The sequence below is a fragment of the Hemitrygon akajei genome, unplaced genomic scaffold, assembly GCF_048418815.1.
Source record: "Hemitrygon akajei unplaced genomic scaffold, sHemAka1.3 Scf000061, whole genome shotgun sequence".
NCBI classification, from domain to species: domain Eukaryota; kingdom Metazoa; phylum Chordata; class Chondrichthyes; order Myliobatiformes; family Dasyatidae; genus Hemitrygon; species Hemitrygon akajei.
Window position 1 is genome coordinate 4,576,857 of NW_027331947.1, and position 21,189 is coordinate 4,598,045.

At 47.4% G+C, this 21,189-nt stretch overlaps 1 protein-coding gene and 1 long non-coding RNA gene across 2 annotated transcripts in view; both read right to left on the bottom strand.

The window, feature by feature from the left end:
- Positions 1 to 8,062, bottom strand: part of LOC140721786 (uncharacterized) — a 112,516-nt gene extending 104,454 nt beyond the window's left edge. The window contains exons 1-4 of the mRNA XM_073036586.1: positions 7,988 to 8,062; positions 7,143 to 7,209; positions 4,068 to 4,129; positions 3,783 to 3,948 (exon numbers count right to left, since the gene is read on the bottom strand). The gene's annotated coding sequence lies outside the window, so the exon portion shown is untranslated. The remainder of the gene's footprint in view (positions 1 to 3,782; positions 3,949 to 4,067; positions 4,130 to 7,142; positions 7,210 to 7,987) is intronic.
- LOC140721792 (uncharacterized) overlaps positions 1 to 21,189 on the bottom strand; it is a 284,490-nt gene that overhangs the window by 159,235 nt on the left and 104,066 nt on the right. The gene's annotated exons all lie outside the window — the stretch shown is intronic.

Here is a 21,189-nt window from a genome sequence, read left to right on the forward strand (position 1 = left end):
AGTAGAACAGAGGGATCTGAAAGTATAGATTCATAATTCCCTAAAAGTTGCGTCACAAGTAGATAGGGTTGTAAAGAGAGCTTCTGGTACATTGGCCTTTATGAATCAAAGTATTGAGTATAAGAGTTGGAATGTAATGGTGAGGTTGTATACGACATTGCTGAGACCGAATTTGGAGTATTGTGTGCAGTTTTGGTGACCTAATTACAGGAAGGATACTATAAGGTTGAAAGAGTGCAGAGAACTTTTACAAGGATGTTGCCGGGACTTGAGAAACTGAGTTACAGAGAAAGATTGAATAGGTTAGGATTTTATTCCCTGGAGCGTAGGAGAATGAGGGTTGATTTGATAGAGGAGTATAAAAGTATAAAATTATGGTGGGTATAGATAGAGTGAATGCAAGCAGGCTTTTTCCACTGAGGCTAGGGGAGAAAAAAAAAACAGAGAAGTTTAAAGGGAACATGGCGGGGAGGGGGGGGGGGGCTCTTCACACAGAGACTGCTGGGAGTGTGGAATGAGCTGCCAGATGAAGTGGTGAATGCAGGTTCACTTTTAACATTTAAGAAAAACTTGGGACAGGTATATGGATGTGAGGGGTATGGAGGGATAAGGTCCAGGTGCAGGTGAGTGGGACTAGGCAGAAAAATGATTCGGTACAGCCAAGAAAGGCCAAAAGGCCTGTTTCTGTGTTGTAGTGTTCTTTGGTTCTACGGATCTAGCCATCCAGGAGTATATTAAAAAGACCCTATCGTTTCCACCTCCATCAGCGCCATCGACAGCCCATTCCACGCACACCATTTTCGTAAAAAAAACTACCCCGACATCTCCTCTGTACCCACTTACAAGCTCCTTAAAACTATGCCCTCTCGTGCTAGCCATTTCAGCCCTGCGAAAAAGCCTCTAACTATCCACTCGATCAATGCCTCTCATTATCTTGTATCCCTCTATCAGGTCACCTCTCCTCCTCGGTCGCTCCAAGGAGAAAAGGCGGAGTTCACTCAACCAATTCTCATAAGGCCTGCTCTCCAATCCAGGCAACATCCTTGTAAATCTCCTCTGCACCATTTCTAGGGTTTCCACATCCTTCCTGTAGTGAGGCGACCAGAATTGAAAACAGTACTCCAAGTGGGGTCTGACCAGGGTCCTATATTGCTGCAACATTGCCTCTCGGCTCTTAAACTGAATCCCATGACTGATGAAAGCTTCTTAACCACAGAGTCAACCTGCGTAACTGCTCTGAGTGCCTTATGGACTCGGACCCCAGGATGCTGCTGATCCTCATATACAAAGACCATTAACGAGGATCTGGAACCCAGAAATATCCCAGTTACAAACGGCACTTGCCATTTCAGTATTGTTGATGTATGTATAGTATGGGATGAGGTGGAGAGCGCGGGGTGTGACGGGAGGGAAGGAGAGAGAGAGAGAGAGAGGGAGGAAGGGAGAGGGGAACAGGGGTGTGTTGAGAGAGAGTGAGAGAGAGCGAAGAGGGGGAACGCTTAGGACGAGCGGTGCATTTAGAGGGTGAGAGAGAGGAGAAGACAGTGTGGGATACGGATGCCAACAGGGAGATTGCTTGGGAGAGCGAGGGGGAGAGGGTAGGACATTGGGAAAGAGATAGCGAGGGAGAGGGTTAAAAATGGAGGAGGTTACAGACAGGCAGAGGTGAGAAAGACGAGTTTGAGTGAGTTGAGAGGGTGCATGAGAGAGAAGGAGATGGAGAGGGGAAGACAGAGGGTGACTGAGATTGGGAGTGGGATGACAAGTGATAGGGGTAGAGACAGGGATTGTGGGATAGGAGAGAGAATGGAAGAGTAAGAGAAACAGATGGACAGAGGGGAGAGAGTGTGAGAGAAATTAAAACAGGCATGAGAGAGTGAAGAGATGAAGAGAGACGAGAGAAGAGTACGATTTGTTAATAGAGGAGTAGAGACATTGGTGAGAGCAGAAAGCGAGGAAAGGGTGATAGAGAGGGGCGATGATAAGGAAGGGGTGAGGGAGAGGCGAGACGGTGAGGGCGAGAGGGAGAAAAAGTAAGGGCTGGGGTAGAGGGCTGGATGATGAAGGGGGACTGGGAGGAGGGGAGTGGTGAGGGAGAGGTGGTAAGTAGCCAGGGGAGAGAGAGAAAGGCGAGGAGATAGTGTGTCTGATTAGAATTGTTAGACTAAATATTTATTCAGTCCGCAGTTGCAGGGTCGTTAATCACATATGTTCACATGTCACCGAACAAATCCACCATGCAATTACGTTTCCAAGCCGGGAGTTTTACCGCGTACGGTTCGGGTCTCCATTTCCGACAGCGGGGAGTTTGACCGAGTACGGTTCCGGTCTCCATTTCCGACAGCGGGGAGTTTGACCGAGTACGGTTCCGGTCTCAATTTCCGACAGCGGGGAGTTTGACCCCGTACGGTTCTGGTCTCCATTTCCGACAGTGGGAAGTTTGACCGGGTACGGATCAGGTCTCCATTTCGGACAGCGGTGAGTTTGACCGCGAACGGTTCGGGTCTCCATTTCCGACAGCGGGGAGTTTGACCGCGTACGGTTCCGGTCTCCATTTCCGACAGCGGGGAGTTTGACCGGGTAAGGTTCTGGTCTCCATTTCGGACATCGGGGAGTTTTACCACGTACGGTTCTGGTCTCCATTTCAGACAGCGGGGAGTTTGACCATGTCGTGTTCGGGTCTCCATTTCGGACATCGGGGAGTTCCACCATGTACGGTTCCGGTCCCCATTTCGGACAGCGGGGAGTTTGACCGCATAAGGAGACCTACTGCAATTCGCAGGACGATGTCAACCGCAGCTAATGCCGGGGTGTTTCCTGTTCAGATGACGTGAGAAAGGTGTTGATCTCAGGTTTGTGTAAATCAAGGGCTGGTTGCAGTGGGAAAGGGCCGGGCCCGAGCCGGACAGCTGGAGGCTCCGGGCTCTCCAGTCTTGCATACCTGGTTTTTAGTTTTGCACTGAGTCGAGATTGTGGGATCAGTTTGCTCTGATTCCCCAAGCTGGGAGGGTGGACGTGGGTGAAGGGGACCTCTCTATGTGTCGGTGTGGGGTGAATGGTCAGAAGGGTGTGGGGCCACTGGGGGGATGGAGGGTGGTTGGGGTACTGTGGGTGATCGGAAGTAACATGACATGGGTGGGTGGGAAAGGGGTAAATTACGTTGTCAACGAGGGTGGATCTGGTCCATTGAATCAGACAGCTCAGCTCACGTGTCCTTTCAGGAGGCCACAATTCTGTCTTCATCTTAATTACTGACTAATCTTCCTGTTAACATTGAGTTTGTTACAGAGCCCCAGGGTCTGCAAACAGATGATTGGTAGGAGGCAGAGGGTGAGAGGCTGTTTCATGAACTCGAGTCCCGAACTTAGTGACGTTCCCTGGGGTTATGCCCATTGCTACTCGTCATCTAGGTCAATAATTTAATTGAGAAAGTATAGGGTATGGGTAGAGAGTTTGCAGCAAGTTCAAACAATTGCTCTTTTTGAAAGACAGTCAGTATAAACACTCTCCTCTCTTTCCCTCTCCCCACTCAGAACTGACCAAAAGTTACTTCAGGAGATGCAAGATCTAGAACTGAGTAAACACTGTGAGTGAGAGGGACTGGTTTTAAACGACTGTGCTGCTCGAAGCATATTACCCGACCTGGAGTGATTGGAACTGGGTCTGACAGAGGCATAACTGTTACTTCTGGGCACATTCAGTCTCACTCCAACTATTTCCTACCTTCCTTTGTACAGGTATGTAATGTCTAAAGGACCAGTATTTGAGTAAATGAGACTCACCAAACTTTGTCCTAACTAAATCCTGGTATCTCCGAGTCAGATGGGTCCTCTCCAGTTCATTCTCTCAATCCCCGGGCTGGTACACTTGTTGCTGTCCCCTCGTCTTCAGCTGTGGTTTGCTTCCAGTTGGGTTTTTCTTCCAATAAATCTTTCACCGCAGGTCTAACTTTAACATGAAAGATAATGAAGTACATTATCAATAAAAAGGAGGACCAAACTTTTCTACTAAATGTTACTAAAAACATTTAAACTTTGAAGGCAGATGTAATGATCTCAGTGAACAACCTTTTATTGAAACCTCACACATCACAGAACGATATGGGATAAGAAGGAGCCATCATACAGTCCTGGTAAGACATAAGACACAGGAACAGAATTAGGTGATTCGATCCATCTGGTCTTCCCCACCACTCAAACATGTCTGAGATTGATTCCAACACCATATTCCTGCCTTCCTCCTGCAACCCTGAAGTGACTTAGCAATCATGAATATGTAATCTTGTCATAAATACACTCAATGGCACCATCAACCTACCTCTGCGGCAACAGATTCTACAGATCAGACAGCTTTTGGCCATTTTTGTTCTCATCTCAATTTTAAACAGAAGCATTTTTATTCTGAGATTGTGCTGTAAGATTACAGACACTCCGTCTGATGGAAACATCCTCTCCATGACCACTGTATCCAGGCTTTTCAGCATTCAGTAGGTTTACTTACCACACTTCCCCCCCCACCACCACCCCCTTCGACCCTCTGAACTCCATTGAGCACAGGTCCAGAACCATCAAATGCTCCTCATACATAAAGCCAATTATTCCTGTGATTATTCTTGTAAACCTTCTTAGCAATAACTGCATTGAACACATTTCCTGGAATAACAGACAAATTGGTACCAGGATAATTCGCAGGGAAAAGTTGTGCTTTCTTTAATGTTCTACTATCACAGATGAGTCATTTCCATTCCCAGGTTAAAACAGGTGCATTTCAGGAAATATAAACCAGTCCAGGGTGAATGTAATAAAAAGAAACTGGAATTACCAGAAACTCTAAGCAGGTAAGGAACACCTGGGGGGAGAGGAACAAACTTTACAATTCAGTTTAATAATGTTTTGTCAGAATGACTTCAAACGTTTACAGTTTTTAGTGCAGATCTCCAGCAACGTGAGATTCTGCCTGATTTCCACCGAGTGAAAGACAGGTGACAGTGGGGGGGGGGGGGGGGAGGGGGGGGGGAATTTCCAAACACAGTTTGAACACCAAAACTCACGAGTCTATTTCTATTGGTGTAAACACAGATCAACACATTTACTCATAGCCTCTCCCTGTGAGGATGGACTGGTAACCCATCTTCTCCTCAGTAGCAGTCTTTGCTTCCAAAGGAACTCCAGAAAAAAAACCCATCTGATCCCAGACCAGGAATACTCTCTCAACACCTCTAAAGTCCAAGCAGCTCGATTCCTGCGTCCTTTTTACCTGGATCAAAAACTGTGATATCCACTTCCCAACCTCACAGGGTCAAACAGCTGAACCTGTCATTTAACAACCCTGAGAGTCTCACACATCGTCCCCCACCCATCTCACAATCCCGGATTTCCCCACAACCAATGTCCAGCTGCTCGAAATTTCTGCTTTATTGCAGAAAGACGACTATCCAGCCCCATCTGTAGAAGCACAATCCAATGTCAAAGCTAAATCATCCACAGTTCCATATGGCTGGAACGCTGATCACAGGATTATAGCCCAAGTACCAACTCTCCCAGTACTCTTTGATGCCAGTAAAATGCTGCAGTGTGTCAGCCCGTCACTGTTCATAAACTAGCACCTCCACACCAATACACAACAGAACTGGGACCTGATGACCCTCCGGCATTCCAGCTAACAATAACCGATTCTGGAAATGACTCAGCGAGGCCGAAGGTACAAAAGAACACTTCACAATGAAGACAAGGGTTGGAAGAAAGTTTGCTGATATATAACATTGAGGAGGTGGGATACAAGGCGGACTGAGGATGATCCAGATGGTTGATGTACATCACTGAAGCAGGGTTGGGGGGTGTGAGGAGACTGGACAGAGGTTGAACAAGATGAGCAGATGGAACCAGGTGGCAGAAGGGATCAAGGACGATCACTGATGTTCCTCCAGCAACACATAGGTACTGAATGAATAGTGCATACTATTGTACAAAAGATTCTAAAATGACAGAATTAGCAAAAATAACAAGAACTTTGCCAGATATACTTTGACCCTCACCAAAATTTTATCAACATGCCATAGAAATCTTCCCATCCGGACACTTCACGCTTTGCATGGTAACTCAACTCTGCTCCACCACTCAACCATGGCTGATATTTATTTCAACACCATATTCCCTCCTTTTCCATTTCGTAACGTTTAAGCTAAAATTGTAATGGCTGCCTTTACACTTCCTTGTGCTGCATTCAACAAATTCTCTGGTATTTCCTGGTAACAAAAACAAAATTCAGAAATAACTCAGTAAGTCAAAATACTTCACAATGAAGACAACGGTAGAAGAAAGATTGTTGATGAATAATCATTGGTGGGATACAGGCCGGACAGAGGTTGAACAAGATGGTTGATATTTCTCATTGAGATGGTGAGATACAGGCTGGACAGAGGTTGAACAAGATGGTTGATATTTCTCATTGAGTTGGTGAGATACAGGCTGGACAGAGGTTGAACAAGATGGTTGATATTTCTCATTGAGGTGGTGGGATACAGGCCGGGCAGAGGTTGAACCAGATCGGCAGGGGATGAGCAAATGGAGCCAGATGGGAGAATGGGATGAAGGGCGATCTCTGATGTTCCTGCCGCAATACACAGACCCTGAAATAATAGAACGCACTAGTAGATAACAGATTCCAATATAACAAATCAAAAAACAAACAATAAGAACTTTGGTATATGTCCTTTTCTACTCTACAGACTTTTTCAATGCACAGCAGAAAGTATTCCATCCCGATTCTTCATATATTCGTATGGCTACTGCTCTTCCTTTAACTGAATAAAATAGCGGAGAACTGTGGACACAGCTGAGCACATCATAGATACCAACCTCCCCTCCGTGGACTCTGTCTACACTTCTCACTACCACAGTAAAGCAAACAACATAATGAAAGATCCTCACAACCTTGGACATTCTCATTTCTAATGCCCCATAGGGGCGAAGAGAAAATAAAACAGAAACATTCCACCAGGCACAAGGACGGTGTCCATTCTGCTGTTAGAAGCGAACAGCGTGATGAGTGGACTCGTGACCTCACAGTCTAAATCGATGTGACCTTGCAGCACACATCTACCTGCACTGCACTTTCTCTGTAACCAGAATGATTTATTTTACCTCAATGTACCACTGCAATGTATTGATCTGTGTGGAGAATACCGGAGACACGATCTTCACTCTACCTCTGTACATGGAAAACAAAACAAAGATTCCCCATTTCAATCGTGTGGAAATATTAGACAGCCTGGGTTGCTTCTTTGGAAATTCCGGAGGGAGTGTGCACAATTCAGAGAAACTCAGGTAAATGAAAAAAATACTTAATTCTTGCATTAATAGGGCCAGATATCGGGAAACGCTGTCAGTATTTTGACAAGTCGTAGTCATGGAAAGAAGACGGATGTAAACTTCCCAGCCCCCCGGGAGGACGTGAGAGATCTGGATCTCACTGTCCTGTCTGAACGGGGAAAGATGGAACTACTCATACACATGGAGGAGTCTCCCGAGGGTGTGATTACTCTGTTTAACCCTCGAGTCTGCAAGAACAAAACAGGCCGAACGGCCGCTTCCAGCGAGCTGGAAATATGTAAAGCAATTATCGACCCCAGGCGTCGATCCAGGTGAAGTTTGGATCCGATACCGGGCAGGGTGATGGAGGTAAAGTTCCCCAGGTACATCTTAATGGATGGGTTCAGTCTCGGCATCAACACCTCATCCCGCTCCTGGGACCAGAACACGGGGGGCTGAGCGGCGGCTCATCTCAGTCGGTTCCGTGTGAAGGTCCCATAACCCGGACCGACCACGACAGGTCGTGTCCAGGAAGTCGGATGAGGCCGCCAGTTCAGGGAAGTTAACGGGACTCTCTGCCCAACATCAGGTTTCCCTCCCCCGGGATCGGCTTCAGTATTCACCGATGTGAAATTGTCAGTTGCGTTCAACCCCTAGTGACCGGCCTCAATACTCACCGATGAGAACTTGATCAATTTGTCCCACAGACAGCGATCGTTCCTCCGGCTCCCAGCAGACGATCCGCTTCAACAGAGAACGGAACGAAAACCCCGCCCATCCGGAGACTGTGAAACGGGGGCGGGGCCTCGGAAGCGAAAACCTGAGATACTGCAGATCTGCGTCTGAAATGGGAGCGAGAAACTGGATCACGTGACGGGTGGAGGGTCTCCCACCTGAACCGGTGACTCTGCTCCTCGCCCCTCACACGCTGCCCGAACTACCTGCCGCATCTTACACCAGCTACATTTTTGATTTTTCCTGCTGTACCTTCCCGTCCCCATCTCTCCATCCCCCGGTTCTCAGAGTTACGGGTTTGATTCACATCCCGGTCCGATCCACAATTCCCAGCCGATTTGTGCAGGTTTCATTGAAGTCGCTTCTATTTTTATAAACACTAATTCCTAATCACATTCCTCCGGGGCCTCACCGGACAGGAACACGGAAACATCAAGTGAGAAACAGCAGCACCAACACCGTCAGCAAGATGGCGGCTGCTCTCCCTTCCTAGCAACGTATTTCTATCCACTCCTCGATCCCGTTCGGTCTCCACGCATCTGCTGTCCTCTGTCACTATTTCCACCTTTCCACTTCCCCGTCACCTGGATTCACTGACTCCCCAGTTACTGCCCCGTCCCGACCCCTCACCTCTTTTCTCTATTTCCCATCCATTCTGAGTCCAGAGGGAGGGTCTCGGCCCGAAATGTTGACGGTCCATTTCCCTCCACAGATGCCACCCGACCCACTGAGTTCCTCTGGCGGTTTGTTCTTTGGTCGATATAATCCGTGTTAGTATGGGGAGCGGGATTTTACACCAAATACTCTGCAGTTGCTGGGGTCAAAGAAACACGCACATCACGCTGGAGGAACTCAGCAGGTCGGCCAGCAGCCGTGGAAACGAACAGTCAACGATTCGGGCCGAGACCCTTCGGCAGGACTGAGAGGGAGGGGGCAGAGGCCCTATAACGAAGGTGGGGGTAGGGTAGGAAAGAGATGGCTGGTAGGTTCCAGGTGAAAAAGTAGTAAAGGGAAAGATCAAGGGGTGGGATGGGGAAGCAGAGAGGTGATAGGGAGGAAAGGTAAAGAAGGTAAAGCACTATGTGTAGTAGAAGCAGGCAGAACGATGAGAGAGGTGATAGGCAGCTGGAGGAGGAGGCAGAGTGAAACTGGGATGGAGCCACATGCAAAAATGTTTTTCCCTATTCCCAGTTCCTCGGTCTCCGCTGCATCTACCCCCGGGACAAGGCTTTCCATTCCAGGACATCTCTAATTTCCTCTTTATTTAAGAATCGTGGTTTCCCTTCTGCCGTCATCAATGATGCTCTCACCCGCACCTCCTCCATTTCCCGCACTTCGGCCCTCACCCCATCCTCCCTTCACCACAACAGGATCCCAGTTCCCCTTGTCCTGACATACCACCCCACCAACCTCCGGATCCAGTATATTATACTCCCCGACTTCCACCACTTTCAACAGGACCCCACCACTAAGCACATCTTTCCCTCTCTACCCCTCTCTGCTTTTCGCAGGGATCGTTCCCTCCGCAACTACCTGGTCCCCACGTCCCTCCCGACAGATCTCCCACCTGGTACTTATCCTTGCCAGCGTAAGTGCTACAACTGTCCCTACACCTCCTCTCTTACCACCATTCAGGGCCCCAAACAGTCCTTCCAGTTGAGACAACAATTCACTGGTGAGTCGGTTGGGGTCATTTATTGCACCCGGTGCTCCTGCTGCGGCTCTTCCACATCGGCAAGACCCGACGCAGATTGGGGGACCGCTTCTTCGAGACAGGATCTCCCGGTTCCCACTCACTTCAACTCTGCTTCACATTCCCATTTGGGCACGTCCATACATGGCCTCTTCTACCGCCATGATGAAGCCAAACTCAGGCTGGAGGAGCAACACCTCATATACCGACTGGGTAGTCTCCAGCCCCTTGGCATGAACGTTGAATCCAAAGCAACACACACAAAATGCTGGAGTATCTCAACACAGCACGCAGTATGTATGGAAAAGAGTAAACTGTCGACATTTTGGACCATGAGCCTTTTTTCATTCCTGAGGAGGAGGGGAAGTGATCTGAATAAAAACGTCGGGATGGAGAAAGAGGGGAGGTGGAAGGTGATTGGTGAAGTCAAGTGATGGACAGGTTAAGGGCTGGAGAATAAAGAATCTTAGAGTTGTCAATAGGAGAAAGGCAAGGAGTGGACCCGGTGGGAATTAATAGGGTGGTCAGCAGAAATGGAAGTTCAGAGTGGGAAATAGAGAAATGGGTGGGGGTCGAAATTTGTTTACTGGAAGGAGAATTCAATATTCATACAATCAGGTTGGAGGGTACCCAGATGGAATACAAAGTGTTGCTCCTCCACCCTGAGGGCAGTCTAATCTTGGCACAAGAGGAGGCCATTGATCGAGACGTCGGAATGAGAATCAGAATTAAAATGTTTGGCCGCTGCAAAGTCTCCCTTGTGGCAGATGATAGAGAGATTCTCGACATAACGGTCTCCCAATTGATGGTGGGTCTCACCAGTGTGAAGGAGGCCGCAGCGGGTGCACCGGACACAATAGATGACCCCAGCAGATTCGCAGGTGAAGTGTTGCGTCACCTGGAAGGACTGCTTTGAGTCTGAATGGAGGTGAGGGAGGAGGTGTACGGGTAGGTGTAGCCCTTAGGCCGTATGCAGGGATAAGTATCTGGAGGAAGATTAATGAGGAGGGATGAATGAACAAGGGGATTGTGGAGGGAGTGATCCCTGTTGACCCCTGTTTGTGACATCCTAAACAAATTTGCATGAATGCAATCCCTACATTCATTAGTTATCTCTTTATTGCAACAGAAACATCATATATTCCATACAGTGAATGCTCAAAGCATCCGGGCCTCCACACCAGCTCCTGGGGCCACTGAGGGGCAGTGACCAGAGAGCGATAAAAATGTTCAACACTCTGCAGCTCTGCTGGGCTGTTACCCTGGTGATGGAGGAAGTGGCTGAGCAGAACTAACTAAAAATAGGAAATAAGGAACAACCTCACACGCTTTGAGTTTCATTGTGACAAAGATGAATACTGAGCTCTCAGCCATTTTGTAATGTGGAAGCTCAAATTCTAATGGCAGTTTTAACCCTGTCTAGAGGTGCCTCCAGTAAATCTGTCGGTACTTTCATTTCTACAGAAATTCCAGCAGTGCAGAAGGTATTCCAAAATCAAAACACATTGTTGGATGCGGCCTGCCTGTTCCAAATGTCAACTATAGGATATTTACAAAGGACATCACACAATGCATTGTGGTGTTTATCGTTAAGTGTCCTTCTTTGTTCAATTAAGTGGTTAAAAATTACATTATATTCCTGTGTCTGCGAATAATCTATAACTACGATCAATCCCCGGCATTGATATAGGTGATATTCAGAACCTGCCCCCGGACAGAAGGGTGGAAGAGAAGGTCCCCAGATACAACTGAATATATTGCGATTGTGATCTCAGATCCTGGACTCCGATCCTGTTGAAAAGATCGTGTCCATATTCACTCTATCCACTCCTCAGGATTTCATTGACATTTGTAGTTCCAGAGTCACAACCCCTCTATTGAGAACAGCCTGAGAGACACCAACCTTCCCTCATACTTAAAACTTTTCATTTCAGAATCTCTCTTGTGAGATTTGTAAACAACTGTAATGAGCACATTTCTACGCATAACAGACAAGTTGGTGGCAGAATAATTTACTGCGGGAAACTGTGTTTTCTGTGCACAGATACTGTGCAGCTTAATGTGAAAAAGACTAAGGAGCTGTGGAGGGCTAAGGCACCGGTGACCCCTGTTTCCATCCAAGGGGTCAGTGTGGACATGGTGGAGGATTACCAATACCTGTGGATACGAATTGGCAATGCACTGGACCGGTCAAAGAACACTGAGGCTGTCTACAAGAAGGGTCAGAGCCGTCTGTATTTCCTGAGGAGACTGAGGTCCTTTAACATCTGCCGGATGATGCTGAGGATGTTCGACAGTCTGTGGTGGCCAGTGTTATCATGTTTGCTGTTGTGTGCTGGGGCAGCAGGCTGAGGGTAGCAGACACCAGCAGAATCAACAAACTCATTCGTAAGGCCAGTGATGTTGTGGGGGTGGAACTGGACTCTCTGACGGTGGTGTCTGAAAAGAGGATGCTGTCCAGGTTGCATGCCTTCTTGGACAATGTCTCCCATCCGCTCCATAATGTACTGGTTAGGCACAGGAGTACATTCAGCCAGAGACTCATTCCACCGAGATGTAACACTGAGCGTCATAGGAAGTCATTCCTACCTGTGGCCATCAAACTTTACAACTCCTCCCTCGGAGTGTCAGAAACCCTTAGCCAATAGGCTGGTCCTGGACTAATTTCCACTTGACATTATTAACATTATTATTTAATTATTTATGGCTTTATATTGCTATATTTCTAGACTACTCTTGGTTGGTGCGACTGCAACGAAACCCATTTTCCCTCGGGATCAATAAAGTATATCTGTCTGTCTGTCTGTCTGTCTGTTTCCTTACTGCCTTTTTAACAGTCACAAAATATCTCCCAATGTTCAATGTGCCTATCTATGCATGGAGTCGGAAGAGATGGGAGAGATTTTCAACAAATTCTCTGTGCCTGTGTTTCCTTGGGAGACAGAAAGAGACTGTAGAAATGACGAAAGCCAGTCAAGTCGTGGATTGTGCAAGGATCACACAACAGGTGCTTGCTGTCTTGAGGTGAATTAGGATGGATAAATCCCCACGAATAAGGTAGAGGCTGCAGGAGCCCTGCCGGACACGGATGTTGCTGGTATTTAAGGAGTAGAGTCACAGGGGTAGGTTGAACAGGTTCGAAATTGTTTCCCTGGAGCATAGGAGAATGTGGGGAGATGCTAGCAGGGGTTCCCAAGTTTTATTTGTCATAGACACCTACCAGTGACGGGAGGGTCTGTGGACCCCAGGTTTGGAAAACCTGCTAGAGATATACAAAACTAAGATGGTAGAAATAGGATGAATGCCGGTAGGCTTTTGCCCGTTATGTCCGGTGTGGTGATGGGTTTGGGGCAAAAAGTGAAATATTTAAGGGGAATCGGAGTAGGAACTATTTCACTCAGAGGGTGGCACGAATGCGGATGCGGGTTTCAAATGCAGTATATAGGAGAAGTTTGTATGGATGAGGGAGGTATTGGGGGATATGGTCTGGGTTCATGTGGATGGGTCTAGGCAGAGAATGGCACAGACTAGATGGGCCGAAATGCCTGTTTCTGTGCTGTAAGAGAATGGATTACATTGTGCGTTCTACGCAAGTCTATTTCCCAGGAGCCTTAAAGCATTTCAAAGCAATGTTCGAAAACGCTGCAAACACACGAAACACTCTGGAGATAAAGAATTCTATGGAGAGGAACAAAGTTAATGCTTCAGCTCCAGCCCCCTGTGTCGGAATGGCTTCAAGCAATTCCTGACCTGATTTCAGGTCTCCAATAACTCGAGTGTTCCTTTAATTTCCAGCTGCTCACAAATAGGCGACAGGTGAGAATACGGAACCCGAGGTAGATAACCAACGATGCAATCAGTACACAGCTCGTTCCAGGTACTCACTCGCTCTGTGTATTGAGATTTCCTCTCTGGTCTCTCTGATCTCGCCGCTCTATTGTATCTGTGCCCTTTGGGGTTGGACTCCCCAACCCTGGGGAATAATCCTTGGTATATTTGACTGGGCATCAACGGCTTTGCAGACTACGTTAGGGAAAATAGCTCTGACTGTAGCAGTGAAGCCCTCACACCTCCTCCCACCCCCCGCCACCTTGCTCTAAACAATGCTTCGAGGCAAACAACACAAACCAGCCACGAAAGCTACACCTTCCTACGTTTGAACGGATTTCAACCGGTACATTTAAAGTCAGGGAAATGTATACGATATTTATCCTGAAACTACTTTCTTCCCGCAAACATCCACTAAAACAGTGGAGTGCCCTAAGGAACGAATGACAGTTAGATGTTAGCACCCCAAAGCCGCCCCCCAAGCTCCCCCTCCCATGCATGAGCAGCAGCAAAGCAGCAACTCCACCACCCCAACAGCAAAAAATGCATCGGCAACCCCACCGAACACTCAAGCGTGCAGCAAAGCATCAATAAAAACACAGATTTGCAGTACCCCAAAAACAAATTTTTCCTGGTAATTCGACACACCACAGGCCCACCCCCCATCTCTCTCTCTCTCTCTCTCTCTCTCTCTCTCTCTCTCTCTCTCTCTCTCTCTCTCTCTCTCTCTCTCTCTCCCTCCCTCCCTCTCTCCCGTTCTGTCTCTCTGTCTTTGTCTCTCTGTCTCACTCTCTCTCCCCCCACCTAATTAGGGAGAAAGAGGTGAGAGCCACTCTCTGTAACAACAATGAAAGGACCCTGCAGAGATCCAACCCCTGTGAGGCTGCCGGGCCGGTAAACATCCCAGGACGAGTGCTCCGGCCGTGGGCACACCAGCTCACTGATGGCTTCACGGCCATTGTTAACACTTCATTTATGCAGGCTTCAAATCAGCCAGCATCATCTCTGCACCAGGAACTCTACACCTTCAGAATGAAACAACTACCACCCGGTGGAACTGCCGCCGGTCATCACAAAGAGCGTGAAACGGCCGGTAATGGCACATAGCAAAAACTCCAATCCTGCCACACTGGTTACTCACCCAGTGTGAGTCTTACTGACAGAACCGCTCTGTAACAAACTGCAACTCTACCATCTAAATACAGCCCTGTGCAACTGGGTGTTGGACTACGGACTCAACCGGCTTCAGAAAGTCAGAATATACAGCTGCTCCTCATTTTTGTACCTGCATGAGATCCACAGCAACAATTATTTCGTTCCCTTTTACAACAGTTCACTGGATTGACATTAAACAATTCTGAATCTTGAACCTTGGGGGAAATACTACGACCAACCACATTATCTATACACCCTCCTGATTTTATAAACTCCTGCAATGTTACCCCCATTCTCCTGTGGAATAAAGATCCAGATCGGCCAACCACTCCCTATAACTCGGCACTCTAGTCCAGGCATCATCGTAACCAAACTCGTCTGCGCCCTGATAATGGCTTTCCTACGATAGTATGAAAAGAAAACACGTATTTTTCGATGGCAACACGAGTGAATCTGCAGATGCTGGAAATAAATAAAAACACAAAATGTTGGCAGAACTCAATAGGCAAGACAGCATCTATGGGAGGAGGTAGTGACGACGTTTCGGGCCGAAACCCTTCATCAACCCTACTGAAGATGAAGAGAACTCCTGATCAAGGGTTTCGGCCCGAAACGCCGTCACTACCTCCTCCCATAGATGCTGTCTGGCCTGCTGAGTTCTGCCAACATTTTGTGTTTTTACGTAATTTTCGATGTAGTCTTACCAACAATTTATATAACTATAATATAATGTCCATAATCGAGAACTCAATGCCCCAACTGATGAAGGCCGGCATGATTAAAGCCTTCTTCTTCACCCCCGGTACTGCACATCCACTTTCAGTGAACTGTACACCTGTACTCCCAGATCGCTCTGTTCCACAACACTCCATGACCTCCCATTCACTATACCAGTCCCACCCTGGTTTGACTGCCAAAAATCACCATCTCTCACTTGTCCAAGTCGAAACCATTTGCCATTTCTCAGCCCATCTCTATAACTGACTCAAGGGCCCCTTGAAATTATTTGTAACCTGTTGCAATATGAAAAAAGACTCGCAAATTAGTATCAAACTTGCTAAAGGTGCCAGGTACATTCATGCCAAATCAACGGCATGAGTAATGAATTACAGAGGTCCCAATACTGACACGCATATCCCACTCTTCACAGGCCTCCATTCGCTAAATCCAATTTCAGTCATCTCCCTCTGATTCCTGTCATTGAACCCGGTGTGAAACCACCTCGCAAGGTCTCCGCGAATCCCACGTGATCGAACCTTCCAGATGAGCTGCCACACAGGATCTTGTTAGAGGCTTCACCAAAGTCCACTTAGACAAAATCTCTGCCCTACGTCATCTATCTCCATCGTTACCATTTCGGACATCTCCAGAATATTTGAGAGGTATGATGCCCCACTGGGAATTGCAGACGGTATTTACCCCATAACCACTGTCTAACCACCCGAGACCTCAGCTTCACTGCAGACTGATGAAATTCCAATCCGTGCTGTAGAATTACCATCCCGGATTGAAGTCCATATACTGTGAGTTGCATGTTCATAGAGACTTCATCCCTACATTATAACCCAGTCACAGTTGCTTTGTTGCCGGCTATTTGCCGTTGTGTTCCTCCCATTTTCGATTCACAAACTAAGGTGAGAGGGGATCCTAAGGACCTTCTGCCTCCGCTGTTGTTCAGGCTGGTTTACCGGGCTGTAGATTGTGAGAAGATACGGATACACTTCAGCTTGTCTCAGCGGCTAAACTATCTTTGATCACTGTCTTCTTGCACTGTGGGATCTTGCCCAGCACAGTTGGCTACGATGTTTCCCTCAGGGTAGCAGAAACACAATGTAAAATTATAAAATAGAAAATGCTGGGAACTCAGAGCCTTGCTTCAGAGTTTAGTAAATTGGTCGGGAAGATCCTGAGAGACAGGATTCATGGACATTTAGATAGTAATAATATGATAAGGAATAGTCAGCTTGGGTTAGTCAAAGGCAGGTCGTGCCTTACGAACCTGATTAAATTTTTTGAGGATGTGACTAAACACATTGATGAAGGAAGAGCAGTAGATGTAGTGTACATGCATTTGAGCAAGGCATTTGATAAGGTACCCCATGCAAGGCTTATTAAGCAAGTAAGGAGGCATGGGATCTAATGGCAGATTGCTTTGTGGATCCAGAACTGGTTTGCCAATAGAAAGCAAAGAGTGGTTATAGATGGGTCACATTCTGCATGGAGAACGGTGACCAGTGCTGCGCTTCCAGGATCTGTTCTGGCACCACTTCTCTTCGTAATTGTTGTAAATGACCTGGATGAGGAAGTGAAGGGATGGGTTAGTAAATTTGCTGATAACACAAAATTTGGTGTGTTGTGGATAGTGTGGAGGGCTGTTGGAGGTTACAGCGGGACATTGATAGGATTCAAAACTGGGCTGAGTAGTGACAGATGGAGTTCAACCAAGATAATTGTGAGGTGGTTCACATTGTTTGGTCAAATATAATGGAAGAATATAGTATTAATGGCAAGAGTCTTGGCAGTGTGGTGGATCAGAGGGATCTTGGGATCCGAGTCCATAGGACACTCAAAGCTGCTGCGCAGGTTGACTCTGTGGTTCAGAAGGCATGTGGTGTATTGACCTTCATCAATCGTGGGATTGAGTTCAAGACCCAAGAGGTAATGTTACAGCTATAAAGGATCCTACTGTACTGTGCTCACTTCTGGTCGCCTCACTGCAGGAAAGATGTGGAAAACATAGAAAGGGTGCAAAAGAGATTTACAAGGATTTTTCTGGATTGAGAGCAACCCTTATGGGAATAGGCTGGGCGAACTTGGTCTTTTCTTCTTGAAATGGAAGATGAGAGGTGACCTGAGAGAGGTGTATTAGATGATGAGAGGGATTGATCGTGTGGATTGTCAGAGGCTTTTTCTCAGGGCATAGTTTTAAAATACTTGGAAGTAGGTACAGAGGCGATGTCAGGGCTCAGTTTCTATTACGCAGACAGTGGTGAGTGCGAGGAATGGGCTGCAGGCGGCCGTGGTGGAGGCGGATACAGGACGGTCTTTTAAGAGACTTCTGGATAGTAATGTGAAGCTTAGAAGAATGGAGGGCTGATGGGTAACCCTAGGAAATCTCTAAAGTAAGTTCATGTTTGGGACAGCACTGTTGGCCGAAGGGCCTGTGCACTATGCTCTAGGTTCCCTATGTTTCTATGCTTCTGTGTTCTCAGTTCATTCCATACAGTCAGTGCTCACAGCATCCATTCCTCCCACTATCACTCTGTTGCATTTACTCCCAAGGCCACTCTCCCTGCCCTGAGCGGCGGTGACCACAAAGCGATAAAAATGTGGAACTCTTCTTGCAGCTCTGGTGGGCTGTTACCCTGGAAACGGAGGAAGTGGCTCACCAAAAATAACCGAAAAAGGAATTAACAAACTCAACATCGTATGCTGTGAGTTTAGTTATGAGAAAATTTAACACTGCAGCCATTTTGAAATGAAGAATCTAAAAATTGTGAAGTCTGCCTTTAACGTGCTACATTCAATTAATCGTCTAGTAGCTCTGGCTAACAAAAATGATCAATAATTAGCGATCAATAATATATTAACCACTGCCGTGAATACACCTAGTGAGAGCCTCAATCACCATCTGTTGCAACAAACTCCACAAATCGACAAATAAAGGGGAACATAAATCATTGTTGCTCTGGATCTCATGCAGGAACAAAAATCACAAAGAGATAAATATCAGCATTATATAAAAACATCTCATAGCTTAAAACATTGGTAGTATGTCCATAAAGTGACGTTAGGCACAGGAGTATCTGTACATATGGTGGGTGCCAGGAAATGTTAAACTCGGGGTAATGAGGGTGTGGTGGGGTGAGTTTGTGGGTTGGGGTGTACCCGGCCTTGAGCCCTTCTCTCTCTACGTCATCTCATTGATATGTGATGGACCCCACAACTGTCGTGTCTTTGGCGAACTTGACAATGTGATTCCCCGGGTGTTTGGCCGTGCGGTCATGTGTGAACAGAGTGTACAGCAATGGGCTCAGCACACAGCCTGTGTTGAGGATGATTGGGAGTGAGGAGCAGTTGTACATCCTGACTTTCTAAAGCCGGTTGTTTCAACAGTCCAACACCCGGTTGCACAGGGCTGTATTCACATGGTACTGCAAATCTGTATTTTTATTGATGCATTGCTGCACGCCTAAGTGTTCGGTGGGGGTTCCAGATGTTTTTTGTTTGGTGGGGGGGGGGTTGTTGCTTTGGTTATTCGGAGACACAAGAATTTAATGGAATTTTTAACCACTTAATTGAACAAGGAAGGACACTTAACGATAATCACCACAATGTATTGTGTGATGTCCTTTGTAAATATCCTATAGCTGACATTTGAAACAGACAGGCCGCATCCAACAATGTGTTTTGATTTTGGAACAGCTTTGGCACTGCTGGAAGTTCTGTCGAGATGAAACTACCAACAGATTTACTGGAGGCATCTCATGACAGGGTTAAAACAGCCATTAGAATTTCAGCTCCACATTACAAAATGGCTGAGAGCTCAGTATTCATCTTTGTCACAATTAAACTCAAAGTATGTGAGGTTGTTCCTTATTTCCTATTTTCAGTTAGTTCTGCTGAGCCACTTCCTCCATCACCAGGGTAACAGCCCAGCAGAGCTGCAGAGTGTTGAACATTTTTATCGCTCTCTGGTCACTGCCCCTCAGTGGCCTCAGGAGCTGGTGTGGATGGGAGGATGCTTTGAGCAATCACTGTATGGAATATGTGATGTTTATGTGGCAATAAAAAGATAACTAATGATTGTAGGGAATGCATTTATGCAAATCTGTTAAGGACGTCACAAACAGGGTTCACTCCCTCCACAATCCCCTTGTTCATACATCCCTCCTCACTAATCTTCCTCCAGATACTTATCCCTGCATCCGGCCTAAGTGCTACACCTACCCGTACACCCCCTCCCTCACCTCCATTCAGACACAGAACAGTCCTTCCAGGTGAGGCAACACTTCACCTGGGAATCGGCTGGGGTCATCTATTGTGTCCGGTGCTCCCGATGCGGCCTCCTTCACACTGGTGAGACCCGCAATAAATTGGGAGGCCGTTTTGTCGAGCATCTCTGTATCATCTGCCACAAGGGAGACTTTGCAGTGGCCAAACATGTTAATTCTGATTCCCATTCCGACGCTTGAGCTATGGCCTCCACTTGTGCCAAGATGAGACCGGCTTCAGGGTGGAGGAACAACACTTTATATTCAATCTGGGTACCCTCCAACCTGATTGTATGAATATTGACTTCTCCTTCCAGTAAACAAATCCCGACCCCCACCCATTTCTCTATTCCCCACTCTGAACTTCCATTTCTGCTGACCGGCCTATTACTTCCCCCGGGTCCCCTCCTTCCCTTTCTCCTTTTGACAACTCTCCGATTCTTTATTCTCCAGCCCTTAACCTGCCCATCACTTGATTTCACCAATCACCTTCCACCTCCCCTCTTTCTCCATCCCGACCTTTTCATTCAGATCACTTCCCCTCCTCCTCAGGAATGAAAAAGGCTGGTGTTCCAAAATGTCGACTGTTTACTCTTTTCCATACACACTGTCTGTTGTGCTGAGATCCTGCAGCATTTTGTGCGTGTTGCTTTGGATTGAACGTTCATGCCAAGGGGCTGGAGACTACCCAGTCGGTATATGAGGTGTTGCTCCTCCAGTCTGAGTTTGGCCTCATCGTGGCGGTAGAGGAAGCTATGCATGAGCATGTCCGAATGGGAATGTGAAGCAGAGTTGAAGTGAATGGGAACCGGCAGATCCTGTCTCGAAGAAGCGGTCCCCCAATCTGCGTCGGGTCTCGCCGATGAGGAGGAGCCGCACCGGGAGCACCGGGTGCAATAGATGACCCCAACTGACTCACCAGTGAAGTGTTGCCTCAACTGGAAGGACTGTTCTGGGACCCTGAATGGTGGTAAGAGAGGAGGTGTAGTAGACACTTACGCTTGCAAGGATAAGTACAAGGTGGGAGATCTGTGGGGAGGAACGTGGGGACCAGGCAGTCGCGGAGGGAACGATCCCTGCGAAAAGCAGAGAGGGGTAGAGAGGGACAGATGTGCTTAGTGGTGGGGTCCTGTTGAAAGTGGTGGAAGTTGCGGAGTATAATATACTGGATCCGGAGGTTGGTGGGGTGGTATGTCAGGACAAGGGGAACTCGGTCCCTGTTGTGGTGAAGGGAGGATGGGGTGCGGGCCGAAGTGCGGGAAACGGAGGAGGTGCGAGTGAGAGCATCATTGATGACGGCAGAAGGGAAACCACGATTCTTAAATAAAGAGGAAATTAGAGATCTCCTGGAACGGAAAGCCTCATCCTGGGAGCAGATGCAGCGGAGACCGAGGAACTGGGAATAGGGAATAACATTTTTGCATGTGGCTCCATCCCAGTTTCACTCTGCCTCCTCCTCCAGCTGCCTATCACC